Source organism: Hibiscus syriacus, unplaced genomic scaffold (assembly GCF_006381635.1).
Source record: "Hibiscus syriacus cultivar Baekdansim isolate YM2019G1 unplaced genomic scaffold, ASM638163v2 tig00111002_pilon, whole genome shotgun sequence".
NCBI lineage: Eukaryota > Viridiplantae > Streptophyta > Magnoliopsida > Malvales > Malvaceae > Hibiscus > Hibiscus syriacus.
This window is the reverse complement of record NW_024062948.1, coordinates 1,083,377-1,098,263: the sequence shown is the minus strand read 5'-3', so window position 1 is coordinate 1,098,263 and position 14,887 is coordinate 1,083,377. Positions and strand designations below refer to the sequence as shown.

Genomic DNA, 14,887 nt, shown 5'->3' with positions numbered 1-14,887 from the left:
AGCCAACATCATCTCTTTTAACTTTTACCTCAAACCTTCAATGAACAAATCACGTCGAGCCTTGTCATTGGGAACTACCTGAGTAGAAAAATGGCTCAGTTTGTTGTATTTAGCCTTGTACTCATGTACGACTCGATCACCTTGTTTCAAATTAAAGATCTTCAGCAGTATCGCCCGTCTGAACTGCTCACCAAAAAACTTGTTCTTAAATTCCTTCTGAAAGAACTGTCAGGTCACTTGCTCTGGTGGTGAATACATCGTAGTATTTGACCACCATACTTGAGCTGATCCCCTAATAAAAGATACAACTCCACCCAATTTTTCAGAATCCGAGCAGTGATGATTTTCAAGCATTGACATAACATCATTTAACCATAAGTCAGCCTCCATAGGACCTTCATCTTCCTGAAACTTAGGAGCTCCTAAACTCTTCAATTGTTTTGGAATCAACATCATTGGTGCTTGAGGAGCAGGGAGAGGTGGAGGAGGTTGAAACCGTGTCAATATGGCATCGAGAACTTGCATAAAATATCCAAACTCAGGAACCAACATACCCTGATGTGCAGGAACACTAGTATTTTTAGATGGAATTGGCACCTCACTATTAGCCTCGTAACTTTCGCTACCTGTTCATTCTCTAATTTCTTGTTTCACCGCTCTTCGCGAGTTCAAAGATTCCGACATCTACTAGGACATACATAATAATAACACTAAATTTAGTAAGGAGTGACATCGATCACACTCTAATGACACCATATCAGTAACCTTGACAATCTTAGTGGCATGTAATCCTTTTTAATGTCAAGTAAACCCAATTTCGCCAAGAATCGGCTAGACTTGTATCTCTGATACCAATAAATGTAACAACCATTTCTCGTAACGTTTCCATACACAAGTCATATATGTCACATGACTTTTAAAATCATTTACTTATTTTTAAAACCCATAAAATTTTGTTTCGAAAACAAAAAAAACATTTTAATATAATAATAAAACATTCTTTGCAACATATTACAAAAAATTTCACTTTAATACATTCCAGAGCATTTTTCTTAAGTTCAAGTACATGTTAGCTAATTATCAAAATAGACATAATTGTCCTAATGTTACTGATGAGTCGACCTTTGACTGATGATCGCTGCTGCACTCCTTACTCAGCTAGACTTGGCTCTTACCTACGATTGAAATCAACACACCCTAAGTATTTACTTAGTGAGGCATAATATTGTAAAGGAATTGCAATTTATACATAAGTATATCATGGCTATTGAAATACAAACTAAATCGTATACTTCATAAGAATCAGTTAACACCATTTCAGTTAAACCAAATTTCTTTCATATAGTCATCGAAACTATTCTTAGTATGCCTAACATACATATCTTTCTATATATTTTTCCCAATTATCCTTTATTTTTCCCAATGTATGTCAAATGAGAATATAAGGTACATGCATTGCACCGAAGTGAAAAAATGCTCATTCACCTTTTATGAATACCAGAAGTGGCACCTTTTATGCCTATAATGCACCGTTATGCATTAAACAATATCAATCGATAGCTTTCATACACGAAGTATGTCGAAATGGTAATTCACCTTTTATGAATACCATGAGTGGCACCTTTTATGCCTATAATGCATCGTTATGCATTTAACAATATCGATCGATAACTTTAATTAGTGGCATCTTTTATGTCGAAATGCACCTATGACTCTCAATGATCATACAATGGGCTTTTAAGTCAAATTCAGAAATTTAGACATTTATTTTGGCAATATCGATAACCATTGCACAACATCAATACTCATCCATTCATTTTAGAGCAATTCATACTCTAAAACTTATTCATAATATCATTCCCATACATGTTATGATAATATACCAAAATACTGTAAAACATACATTTAACAAAACATTCGAGGTTGACTCATTATGAGTCTTCATCCTTTCATATAAGTACAATAAATGCACTCACCTGATATGCCTCACTAGTATACTGAAATGATGTCCAACTACTCGAAAACTTTATCTTTTCTATTTTGCTTGCTTGACTCAGAAGCTTGGTTATGATCTACACAAGCATCCATTAAGTACACATACCATACTAATATTACTATACTCTCTAACATTTATACTTTTAATAATACTCAAAAGTACTATTATATTCAATTTCTAACAAAATTTGTCCTATCCTAAATTTTCCAGACTCAATAGTATCGGTACCCCTACCATGGTATCGATAATTATATACTATGGTACTGATACTGCTTTTCAGTATCGATACCATTTCTACATTCTGGAATCCATTTTATCGATACCTTTCTCCTAGTATCGATACCCACATCAGTATCAGTACTAATTGCATCATTATCTATATTGTTTATCATATTTATTTAATTTTAAACCTATAGTATCGATACTGTTTTTCCAGTACCAATACCCTTACCCAAAATTTTCATTTTTCAGCTCTATTTTTACCCAAATTTCTCTTACTTTTACCTCCAACAATACCCTTGAACTTAACATCACTTAACCCAACTAACTTTCCTTCATTTAGCTTCTCATAACATCTAAAATCTCCAAAGAACATCCTAAACTAAGAATCTTACTACTTTTTCATACATGTTTTTAATCACTTTCAAGGCATCTAATCTCTTATTTACTTATTTGACAAGTCAAATATACTTATAAACCTTCATAAAAACTGATATTTCAACATATAACTTAAAAACCCATTTTCTTCAATCTCAAATATATCTTCCATCTCTTAGTTTTAATCCCCTTTAAACCTTCCTTAAGCTTCCACATCACTTAAGGTTTCAAGAACAAACCAAAAACGAAAGGAAAAACTAGCTAGATGAAACCTTACCTTTTGCTATGGAGGAAAGCACGAAAATTATATTGCCATTTGTTTATTTTATGTTTGGTATATGAAATGACTGTTTTGGTTAACGGTTATCCTATCTTCATGAGCTGAATAAAATGGATAATATTCGGAAGGCATTTTTTTTACATAATTTTATTTCTATATAATTTTTCAATGATTTCTCTCCCAATTTATCAACTATTAACTTAATAAAGGTATGTTCTTCTCTAAGTTAGTGATGATATGTAGTTTATAGCTCGTTTGTTTAGTAAATTAATTTACAATTTGTAGAATGAAATCATCTAATGTTGATCATGTTTGGATAGATTTGTGTTTTGGAGGGTCATGGGAGAATGTTCATATGGTGCCAAGCAATAGGATAACCGTTAACCAAAACAGTCTGAGAGAAACATAGTTGATATAGAAGAAGCTGAATATTTAAAATCTCGAAGGCGATCCATTTGGTTCTCAAACATTAAAAGCATTGGAAGCATTTCAGACTTATGATTTGGTGGTACACGGGTAATGCAACAAAATGCATCCAAAAATTCTCGAGAATTAAATGCTAGATCTTTTAATAATAATGTTAAAATAATGGAAGATACACACGTAAAGCATAAGTACCGGTACAATTAACAATGTAAACGGATAAAAGTTCTCCGGTATAATAAAAATAGCCGTAAATGACAAGTTGAGACGCTTGTCATGTACGTCTATTATCATTGCACCGGTAGAATTTTACCGTTTACATTGTTAATTTAGCAAAGTATCGATAGTTTATACACGTGTACCCTTCAATTATTTTTGTTATTATTAAAAGTTGTAGCCCTCAATTATCGGGATTTTTAGTTGCCATTTGTTGCATTTCCCGTATACCACCCAGATCATACGTCCGAAACGTTTCTGACGCTTTAACTGTTTGAGAACAAAATGCATCACCATTGAGATTTTAAATCTGCAGCTGCTTCTATATCAAGTATGTTTGGCTAAGATAGTTTTGGTTTAGGGTTAACCTACCTCAGTGAGCTGACTGAAATGGATAGTATCCGAAAGGCATTCTTCGAATATCCAATCTTCCTACTTGTTAAACAAAAATTACGATGGTCGGGATTTCCCTCGCGTTTAAAGTTGGAAAAAAACAATAGAAATTAGGAATAATCAGTGATAACATGCATATTGGCTAAGTTATTCCATTGAGTAAGTTGTTGTTTGGATGGAACAAAGGCTCGGGCTAATATTTATAGTGGAGCTGAAATTTATATTGAAATTCAAACTCAAATTGAAATTTAAATTCAAACTCCAATTACATATGAAATGAATTTGAAATGCAGTGTTAAATTGAACATGGAAATTGCATAATTGATTCATACTGTTCAAGTAACATGTTTTATGAACCATCAAGCTAAAAGACAATATTGATTGAGTTCAAAGCTGAGTTGTGAGTTGATGGGGTTGTCACACTCGTCACATGGTGGGAATAAAGTACTCACATGGAAGAGATAGATTGTTTTGTTATGCACAACCCATCCCATCTGAATGAAAATATATATACAATATAATCAAACCAAAACATACATACACAATAAATTTATACATAACAATGTTCAAATAATGTACCCACATCAACGAAATTAACCCGATGAAAAAGGGTTATTTCTAACGAAGTCCGGAACATTATTTTCCAAATAATGTACCCATAACAATGCTCAAATAATGTACCCACAACAATGTTTAATTGATTTGTTGTTTAATTTTCAATCTGCATTATGTTGAAGGTAAAAAAGACATGTTGAAGGTACACTTTCGCAACGCGAAAGTGAAATTCACGTTGCGATTTTCTCGTTTCAATTGTTGCAATAGTCAAATTCACAACGCGAAAGTAAAAATCGCATTGCGATTGTTGCGAAAGTCAAATTCGCATTGCAATTTTTGTGTTGCGAATTTGATTTTCACATTGCATATTTGACTACATAAAATAAAACTGAAAAAGATAAAAGACAACAATCTGATAAGTGATAATAACTAAACAGATCATAGCAATGTTCAAACTCAAGTTACTAATGCATGTCTAACTGAAAATGTATGCATTCACACATAAAATACACATAATACAACGTTTGCATTTAAAAATCACCTAAGTTAATAAGTCCCAAAAGGTGAAGTGGTTATGATTGAGATTTTGATTTCCTTTTTCTTGGCACCATATGAGCTTTGGATTTTGATGAGACTCCATATTTTGGTAGATGAAAAGATGATTGTGATGGCACTGGTGATCCACAGGTCAACCTTGTATGACCACTTTTCTTGCACTGACTACATGTTGATATCCTCTTCTCTTCACCCTTAGACGGTATACGATCATAATTTTTTGGTCGGCCAGGTAGCCTGCTGTCCATGACTAGTGGTAAAACTGTTTGTAAGTCATCTGGTATGTCCCACTCAGAAGGATGTGGAATAGGGTAGACGATCTCGGCATAAGTCTGTCGATATACTTCTATAGTGTAACAATCCATAGCGTATGCACTTGAATCATCTTGGTTTAGATGAAGGGAAACTTTTATAACATGGCCACACGAATAACCAGATGTTTGCCATTGCATACAACTACGCGTCTTTGCATTTATATCGACAAGCCCATTTAAGTTATTATCGAATACTTCAAACAAAGTGTTTGAACATGGTTCAACTCTCCATAACGTTGACTTCACAACACGTTTCGTTATCTTTTTTTCAGTCCATGGTGTAACACGACGTTCCAATGTTCCTGTAAATTTAAATAAATAATACTTAGTAAAATATATATTAAATATGTTAAGTTACGAATTTAAAGAAATAATACCTGCATGGTTTCTTTTCTTGTAGTACCGCTGTTGAATAGAGGCTCGAAAAAACTCCATTAACATAGTAATGGGTAATTTTCGGGAATGACGACTTAGAGCGTTGATTGATTCTGCACTATTAGACGTCATGAAACCATATCTTGCTCCAAGTTGATGTACTCTTGACCATATTTCAAACCCAACATCTTCAGTGTTTGAGCACATTGAGGCAAAATACGTCTTAAACAATTTATATGCATATTAAAATCCATTTCTCGATAAGCTTTTACAACCTTCCAGTATGTTCATTTGTGATTTTTTATACCAGCACATCTTGATTTTAGATTTCAGTACAAATGAACACCACAAAGTCCATGAAAAGCATCTGGGAAACACCTTCTAACAGCGTTGTCAATTGAGTTTTCCCTATCGGATATTATTGTCAGATTGCTAATAGAACCTATGCAATCCCTAAGATGCCCCATAAACCATGTCCATGAAACAGAGATTTCAGATTTTCCAACCCCGTAAGCTATTGGTAGTATCCCATTGTTAGCATCCATGGCTACTGCTAATAAGTTTACTCCAAGGTATCGACCTTTCAAATGTGCTCCGTTAACTATAATAACTGGGCGCATGCAAGTAATAAACGAACGAATCTACAAAATAATATACACAAGATATATAATCATTTAAATGTGAAATGTATGTAACTAACAAAAATGAGTCAACAAAATTATATTGATTTACTAACCGCATCACCAATGGAGATAAACAATAACTCAAAGCGTCCATCTCTATATGTTTTGATATGAGTTACCGACCCAGGATTTTTCAGCTTTAAATTGTGACAATAAGCCAGCAGTTGGGCAAACGATGCTTCTGGCGACCCCCTCAACAATTCCAAGGCATAATATTTGGCTCTCCAAGCTTGAGAATATGAGATACTAATCTTGAACCGAGCATTCATGTCAGTCATAATTTCATGTCCCCGATATACCTTGCCATTCAAAAACATTAACTCAGCCAGAAAACCACCCAACACCTTTTTGTTTGCCTGTCTATAGTGAGGAAAAACTTGGGTTCTTGAACATGTATGTTTATCAATAAAAGTCCTAACTTGAAACATTTCACAATCTTTTATCCTCTTTGCAATCATACGCCACATACAGTTTTTGTCAATCATACACCTTGTTTCAAAACGATCTTTGCTTGATTTGTTCACTTTTAGTTGATAGCCATCTTCCATACATTTCGTATACAAAGCTATCTTCAAGTCTTCCTTTGTATCAAAACAATCATCTTTCTTGATACGAATAACTTTTGTGTAATAATCAACTACTATCTTTACCAACTCTTCTTTCGGTATATGAAGTAATTCTGGCATATTCCAGTTATACTCCCGTGGCATTTTCTTCTTTTTATTTTCTTCGGGGACTTCTTCTTCTTCAGGGTTATATGAATTACAGAATGGATGTTCAACATGTTCATTCACAGTTGTAACTTCCTCCTCATTATCATCAACAACATCTTCTTCGGCAACGGTTGTTTGATCATCAAAATTCGGGTATTAACCAATATCAAAATCATTACACACAGGTTCTATTTCTTCTTCAGAAATATCATAAAAATCCGAGTATTAACCAAGATCAAAGTCCGGGTATTGACCAAGATCAAATTTCGAATACTGACTAGTACTCATAATTTTTTCTGTTGGCTCATCATCGTCTAACTGGTCAATACGAAACCCGGAATTTGGTGCTGAAAGTTGATTGGGATTTGGATTAGGAAAAGGTTGTGGGTTTTGAGATTGTGTTTGATATTGTGTTTGGTATTGGAAATTTGGTGAACAAAATTTTTTTGGTGATGAAATTGTGGTAGAACCATTAAATTTTGAGGTTGATAATAACGTTGTACATTGTGAGCACCATAAACTGGGGTTGAAGAACTTAGTTGATTACTACCCGCTACTGACCCAACTTCACTACTTCTAGGTTCAACAACATACAATGTAACATCATTTTCTTGCGAAACACTAATATAAGCAATGAATCGTTCAACATCTTCATTTTCGGTTAACAAATAAACTTTACCTTTTCTCTGATAAGATAGCCTAAATCCACTTAGAGACTCTAAATTCAATTTCTTTGCAACACGTAACATTAGAGTTTCATAAGTTAACTTTTTCAATAACAGTTTTAGTTGAAGATTCATGGGTAAAGGCATATATCGTAAAACACCATGAACATTCTCCCATGACCCTTCAAAACACAAATCTATCCAAACATGATCAACATTACATAATTTCATTCTACAAATTGTAAATTAATTTACTAAACAAACGAGCAATAAACTACATATCATCACTAACTTAGAGAAGAACATACCTTTATTAAGTTGATAGTTGATAATTTGGGAGAGAAATCATTGAAAAATTATATAGAAATAAAATTATGTAAAAACAATTAGAGATGGGGAAGGATGTCGTTGGATATAGGAACGGATGTCGCCGGAGAGAGTGATAGATGGAGATGGAATGAGTTGCGATTTAGGGATTTAGGTTATGAGTTGCTGCTGCTGCGTAGTTATATACCCAAAACATTTGTGTTGCGAAAATAAAACCTGTTGCGAAATTAAAATTCGTGTTGCAAATTCAAAAATCGAGTTGTGAATTCAGAAATCGAGTTGCGAATTTGAAATTCAGTGTTGCGAATTTGTAAATCGCATGGCGAAATTGTAAATCGCATGGCGAATTTAAATCACGTTGCGAATTTGGAAATCGTTGCGAATTTGGAAATCGCATTGCGAATTTGACTTTTGTGTTGCGATTTACAGATTCGCGTTGCGATTTACATATTTGCATTGCGATTTACATATTTGCGTTGCGAATTTGGAATTGAGTTGCGAAATTGGAGTTCGCGTTGCGAACTCGAGATCGTGTTGCGAATTTGTTGGTCATTTTCGCAAATCCAAAAAACGTTGGTTAAAATCATATATTATAATGCATTTTCGGTCACTGAAGTTATTTTCTCTATTCAAAATAATTAAAAAATGAGGAAGGGGTGATTATTTCATAAAAAGGAGCATAAATGTTAGGGACCTAAAAAGTATTAATCCTTAAACTTCTTAATAAACACTTCAGCAAAAAATAAGGCAAATTATCATGATCAGACCCTATGATCCAGAATAAAATTCATAATAGTCCAAACTCAATGACAAAAATACAAATATGCGGCTAAAGATGGGGGACTTAAATGAAATTAATCCAAAAGTAAATTTATATCACCTAAAACAATACCCCGTGTACTTCATCTCTTCTATTTCTCTCCCTCTCCATCTCACAAACGACGCTCACCATGGATGCTCCAAGTCTCTCGATCGTCGGCCACCGTTATTAACGGAAGATAATGGTAATAGCGTAATAGCGTATCATTATCGATGCTATTAACCATTACCCGTTAGATTGCGGATGCGATCGACCAATTTTGGTGTGAATCTGCTGCCCACCATTATTTTCCCGGATTTCGGTTTCGGACGGCATCGCTACCACGAAATAGCGGACGCTATTGCGTTTTCGTCCCGTTATTTTAAACCCTGATAGCGCCCGCTATGGCCGCAATAGTGCCCGTGAAATAGTGGTAGCGCTGCCTTCCGATATACCCGCTATGGCCGCAATCACGGTAAACGCGACATGACCGAAAATGCAACCACGACCGTGATTTGAATCCATGCTGTGGATAGTTTTATGTTGGAAATGATAAATTTAACTGAACTGAAGGTACATGCAAGTTCAAGGTAAGTGATTCAAGTTTGTCCGCTTACAGCCCGAAAGACTAGTCGTAAAATTTTGATGACGGACATCTCATATCTGTGTGCTCTTAGGTTGAAACCCAGTTCTCACTAAAAACCTGCAAGAAACAAAAGAACATCATCAATTACATCCTTCCCAGTAGCTGCTTGTGACACCATAAATGTGAACTTACAGTTTCTACAGGGACATGTGAACCATGATGAGCATGCGGTGCAATACACGACCCGTTACAGTGTCGATAAGGTATATAACCAACCATGATTCCTCTGGTGTAACGGATCCAATTTCGCCACTGGCCTTGGGTGCAACAGTTGCCACAAAAAGTAGATTTCTTGATATATATTTATACATGGCATCCTGGTCTGCAGCTATAAGCTTAGCTTGAGTATGAACCGCCTGCAAGCATTCAATTTGGTTATAGGTGCAGGCAACATTCACCACACCACACCAATAGACATTCAAATAATACAGAAGAACATGCACAAGCGGTAGTAAGCCATCTTTCACCTTAAGACCTTTAACCACATGATACTAAAGCACAGTAAAATCATAAAAAATTAGACACGGTTTACCTTGTTCGATTTTCTAGTGACAGTTGCAATGATCTTCTCTGATTTTGAGGGCAACACAATAGACCACATTTCCCTAGCATCAAAGCAGAACTTATCAGCCACATTGCCATTGCACTTGCGCTTCAAAGCATACCTTTGATGATGCCATTATCATCCTCAACTGAGTACCAATATATGTTTAAAAACTCTCGTCGGACAATACCAATAGCCTCAGGAGTTTTGGGATACACATGTGCATTCTTATCAGCATCGATTAGCAGATGGAGTCGTTGCTCTGTTGAATCATTAAATGGTAGTGGAATAACTCGTACAATGGAGTGATTAAGATTTGACGAACTAACCTCCTTTCCTGTATTTGAATCAACAAAAGAAAGTACACCTAGTGCATCTGAACTTGGAAAGCACCTACCAGCTACAAGAACAATTGGATTTTCATCCAAAGCATGATGATGGGGAACCTGCCACGGACACAAGTCCTATTGGGTGTTGACAGGCTTCTGACTTGCTTAGAGACTGTAGCAAGCGAGACCAGACAATGCGTCCATCTCCGGTATGCAAGGCAAAAAGCTTCCCTGCCCTTGTTAATACTATGATCAACTTCCGGAAGCCATTGTGGTTTTGGGTCATTTTGCTCTTCTCTGAACTTTTTAACCTCTTATATTGTATCGCCGCTATATCCTCAGGACTAGCAAGCATCAGTGTACCCTTCAGTTTTAGCATGTGTCCCTTAAGAAAAACATCACCTTGTCAAAACCACATTGTCAGAGCGGATTTAATTAACTAAAATGCACCTTCAAGACAGCTTTCAAATAATGAATATAGGATGCTTTAACAATAGGAAGTCCTTTCTAAAAACAACATAACGAATTAGTATTCAAGTTAGTATCTTCGGGCATGTTTATCCACGATCTTTATCATTTCAGAATCCCATGAAAGGCAACATAGATATGATACTTCTACATATATCAGAAACAAAACTAATAACCGGTATCTGTTAACTAGTTAAAAGCAATGGAAAGAGTTGCATGCTTTCCAGTCTAGAGTTGCCTTCAGTTCAAACGTGAACATCAAATGTGCTTTTCAATGAAAACAATTCTTGAAATCAACTTAAAGGATTCGTGTTCAATACCTTAAGCCATTCAAACAGGTTGAGCTCAACTTTGGCAACCGATACACCAGCCCTTTCCACTGGGAGTTCTGAAGTAGTTACATCAATTATTGAAGCCATACCATCTTCCATGTTCCAGACCATTGTACCTTGTTGTAGTAACAGCAATGAATGATCTTCCATCACAATCAATGCCCAAAATCCGTGAGACCTCTCTGTTCGGACATAATTATTTATGAAAACCTTGTGGATGAGCCCCCTTTGCTGGTATATTTTAATGCTTTCTTTAAGTAAATCACCATCCCAATCATGCAGAAGCTTGACTGTGAGATGAATATCGCTGCCTACATGTTGAACCAGTGCAAATTCTTGTTGGCCCTCAGATATTGAGAGAGCATCGCCAACAGCTGTTTCACGATCAGCTTTTTCCACCACTTCCAACATGCCATTACCTATCGCTCTAATAAATATAGTAACTGCATTCATTCTAATTGCAAATAGACCGCAGGTCCTGGAGAATCCTCAACAAGACTCGAAATAGGTGTATGTTGAGTACTAATTTTTCCCTCATGTAAACTTATTGTTAGCAAAGCTAACCCAGTGGAATCTAAAGTCACAAGTGTCTCACTAGAAACCAGTGAAACTTGTCCCGAAAACCCACCAGAGAAGGCTGCACGTTCATGCTTCAGCAACTTCCCATTCCTGGCATTGATTTGATACATCTCAAACTAGGATGATGCACCAAATCCTACTATGTATACAAAATTACTGCCAGGTGGCTGAATTACCTGCTGAACCTCGAGGCTGAAAGTATCATGGCAATATAGTACATCAATGGCATGTTATTTCAAAGGGGGTGAGTGGAAGGGGAAGCTGTTGAAATTTAGAACTTTTATTTGGACTAACCTCTCTGCTTCAAAATCCTTGTTCCAAAGAACCTCACCATCTATGCAAGAAACAGCATGGAGGCGGCCATTGCTGAAAATGACTACTACATTATTCCTTTCAATTATCAAATTTGTCTGCAAAATATCAATACGGTGAATCAGAGAATGGAGTAAATAATTTATAACTAATTAAAAAAAAAAAAGCTTTTAAGTCCGGTCAAAATCAAGAACCAAAAGATTTCTGGAAGATAAAACTCAGACTTCAACAATACTTTAATGTTCAAGAAAGCATACTTTTTTACATAAACTAGCCTAGTTCTTTTGTATGTGCTACCAGACAACTAAATTCTTTTTAGAATGAAAATCTCATGAGAATAAACTTAATTGTACAACAGAATATAGCATTGGAAGGTCCCATGTTCCACAGAAAAAGACTGTCAAGAAAATAGAAGCCAACACATTGTTAATTGGAAAGATTCTGGAAAATAGAAGTTCTGATTCTAACCATTAATAACAATGATTTTGAGTGCTTTGGACCATGAAGTGAAGATTCCCACACCATCTGTCCATCAGGAAGGTTCCATGCTCATAAAACTCTTCCTTCCGGTGAAAGAGTAATGACAACTGAATCAATGAAATTTATTCAAAACTTAATCAGATATCAAAGCAAGAACTCAATAAACTTCCATTACTGAAAGAATAGGAGAAACCCACATTTAATCCAACAAATTTGAAAAAGAATTTTCTCAGACCAAAAGTGGAATGGGCATACTTACATTTTCCGAGAGCAATATCAATACCATCAACAGCATCATTAGACCCAAGCACATGTGTCCAAACTAATAAACAACCAGCCAGGAATCCAATATGAATTTAGAAGTATATGAAACAAAAACGGAAGACGATTTTTCTTCTTCTTCAAAAATACAATAAACGGAAGACGAAGATCAGGCGTGGCTATGACGTTAAGTTCAGTGGATACTACGACTCGTTTTATGGGTGTTGAACACTGCTTGCTTCAGTTTCCCGATGTATTGCTGATGCCTGACATTAAACAATTTATTAGAATGATAACAAAAACAAAGAAAATAAGATGTTTTTAATGAAAAAGAGAGATTAAATAATAAGTATCAATCGGTGAGGCTTACTTGATCTTCGTAAAGAGAAAGGATAGGGGCTAGAGAAGAGAAAATTAATAAAACAAAAATAGGGAACGTGATCGCCATGGCTAATGACGATTGAAAAATGATGGTCCGGGGTAACAGATATGAGAAACTGGCCGATACCAACCAAACCAACAATCCTTCAGCTCTGCTTCCCTCTATAAGCTATATAAGTTTGTTTTTTTTCCTTCATTTTCAGAGTTTTGTTTTGTTAATAATTACTACAAATAAATAAAGGTCATATTAAATTTATTTATTTATTTTAAAACTCATTAAAAGCTTCTCCCACCAATACAAGATTGGGGTCCTATAAAGAAAAAAGAACCCAAAACTTATTAATCAAAGTGAAAACAAATGGTTTTTACACCAGTAACGTTAATCTCAGAACAAAACTGAACAAAAGAATTAAGATACACCAAATCGTAAAGCTAATCAAGCAAGATTGTGAGCTACCCTATTGGCCGACCTCCCGACAAACACAACTTTACAAGAACTGAAATTTATACACCGATCACGGATAGGCCGCATATGGATTCCCAAAGTAGAAGCATCGTCCTCCGTGCAATTAAATATGTTTACCACTAGTGCTGAATCCGTTTAAAAAATAACGTTCTGCCAGCCTTTATCCCTAGCCAAGTTCACCGCAGCAGCTAGTCCATGAATCTCGATCAGGCCTGGGTCTAAACAGCCCGCTATTGGAATGGTCGTGCCTCCACGAACCTCATCCTGGTGTCCTCTATTAGCCTGATGTCTCGATGCAAAATTGGCAACTAAGAAGTCATTGTGCAGAAGACGAGCATTGGATACAAGAATCCATGAAGGTTGGTGTCTGCCAGAATGGACAACTGTGTTTCGAGCATTCCAAATGTTCCAAAGAACCATAAGGAAACCTGCAAAGTTCCCCAGACCAAGTGCATTAAGAGACGTTTCAAGCCATAATAAAGGTGTTGGAGAAGAGTTTATCATGATGGAACCTGATATCTCAGCAAGTTGAAGGACCTCCATCGCAAAGGTGCATTCACGAACATGTAATGTTGGTAATGTGGAAAAACAATTTGGCTTGGGTATTTATAGTGTTCATTCTTCCTTCCTTTGTTGAGTATATAGAATGAAGGGAAATCTCACGCGTCGCCGTTGTCTCGGCTTGGCTCGTGGCTACTGTACGATTTAATTTTCAGACGGCGACAACTAATTAATCAGTTGTCGTTTTGATTTCTGAAAATTAAAATTTTAAATTGTCAGTTTCTGAATTTATATATGTAAAACGTTGAATGAATCTAGACAATTTTTCAACTATGTTCATAGTGATTATTGTGCCAGTTACAAAATAATTACAAGAGCTACAGAGTTAATTACCTGGAGTTACAAACGGCTGAGTGTTAAAGCACGAACCTGGAATGAATTGAGGTTAAATTCATCTATTTATTACAACAGTTTTAGACACGATTTTAATTCAGAAACTAATCAGATTTTATATCTAATTTACGTTGGATAATTTTACCCCTGGAGCTTAGCCTATAAATAGAGAGCTTTATATCTCTCTTACCTCACACTCAACACTCTCATATCCTCTCATCTAAAGATATTTCGAGTTATTCTCTCTGTTTCTATCAGAAGAGCAATACCACTGGTAGTCCACTCTGGTTTCGGGTGTGCAGGA

The 14,887-nt window shown here is 35.6% G+C and overlaps 1 pseudogene; it reads right to left on the bottom strand.

Annotated features, from left to right (window-relative positions):
• Positions 1-228: 228 nt before the first annotated feature.
• LOC120149369 lies at positions 229-13,290 on the bottom strand (annotated as a pseudogene).
• Positions 13,291-14,887: the final 1,597 nt, after the last annotated feature.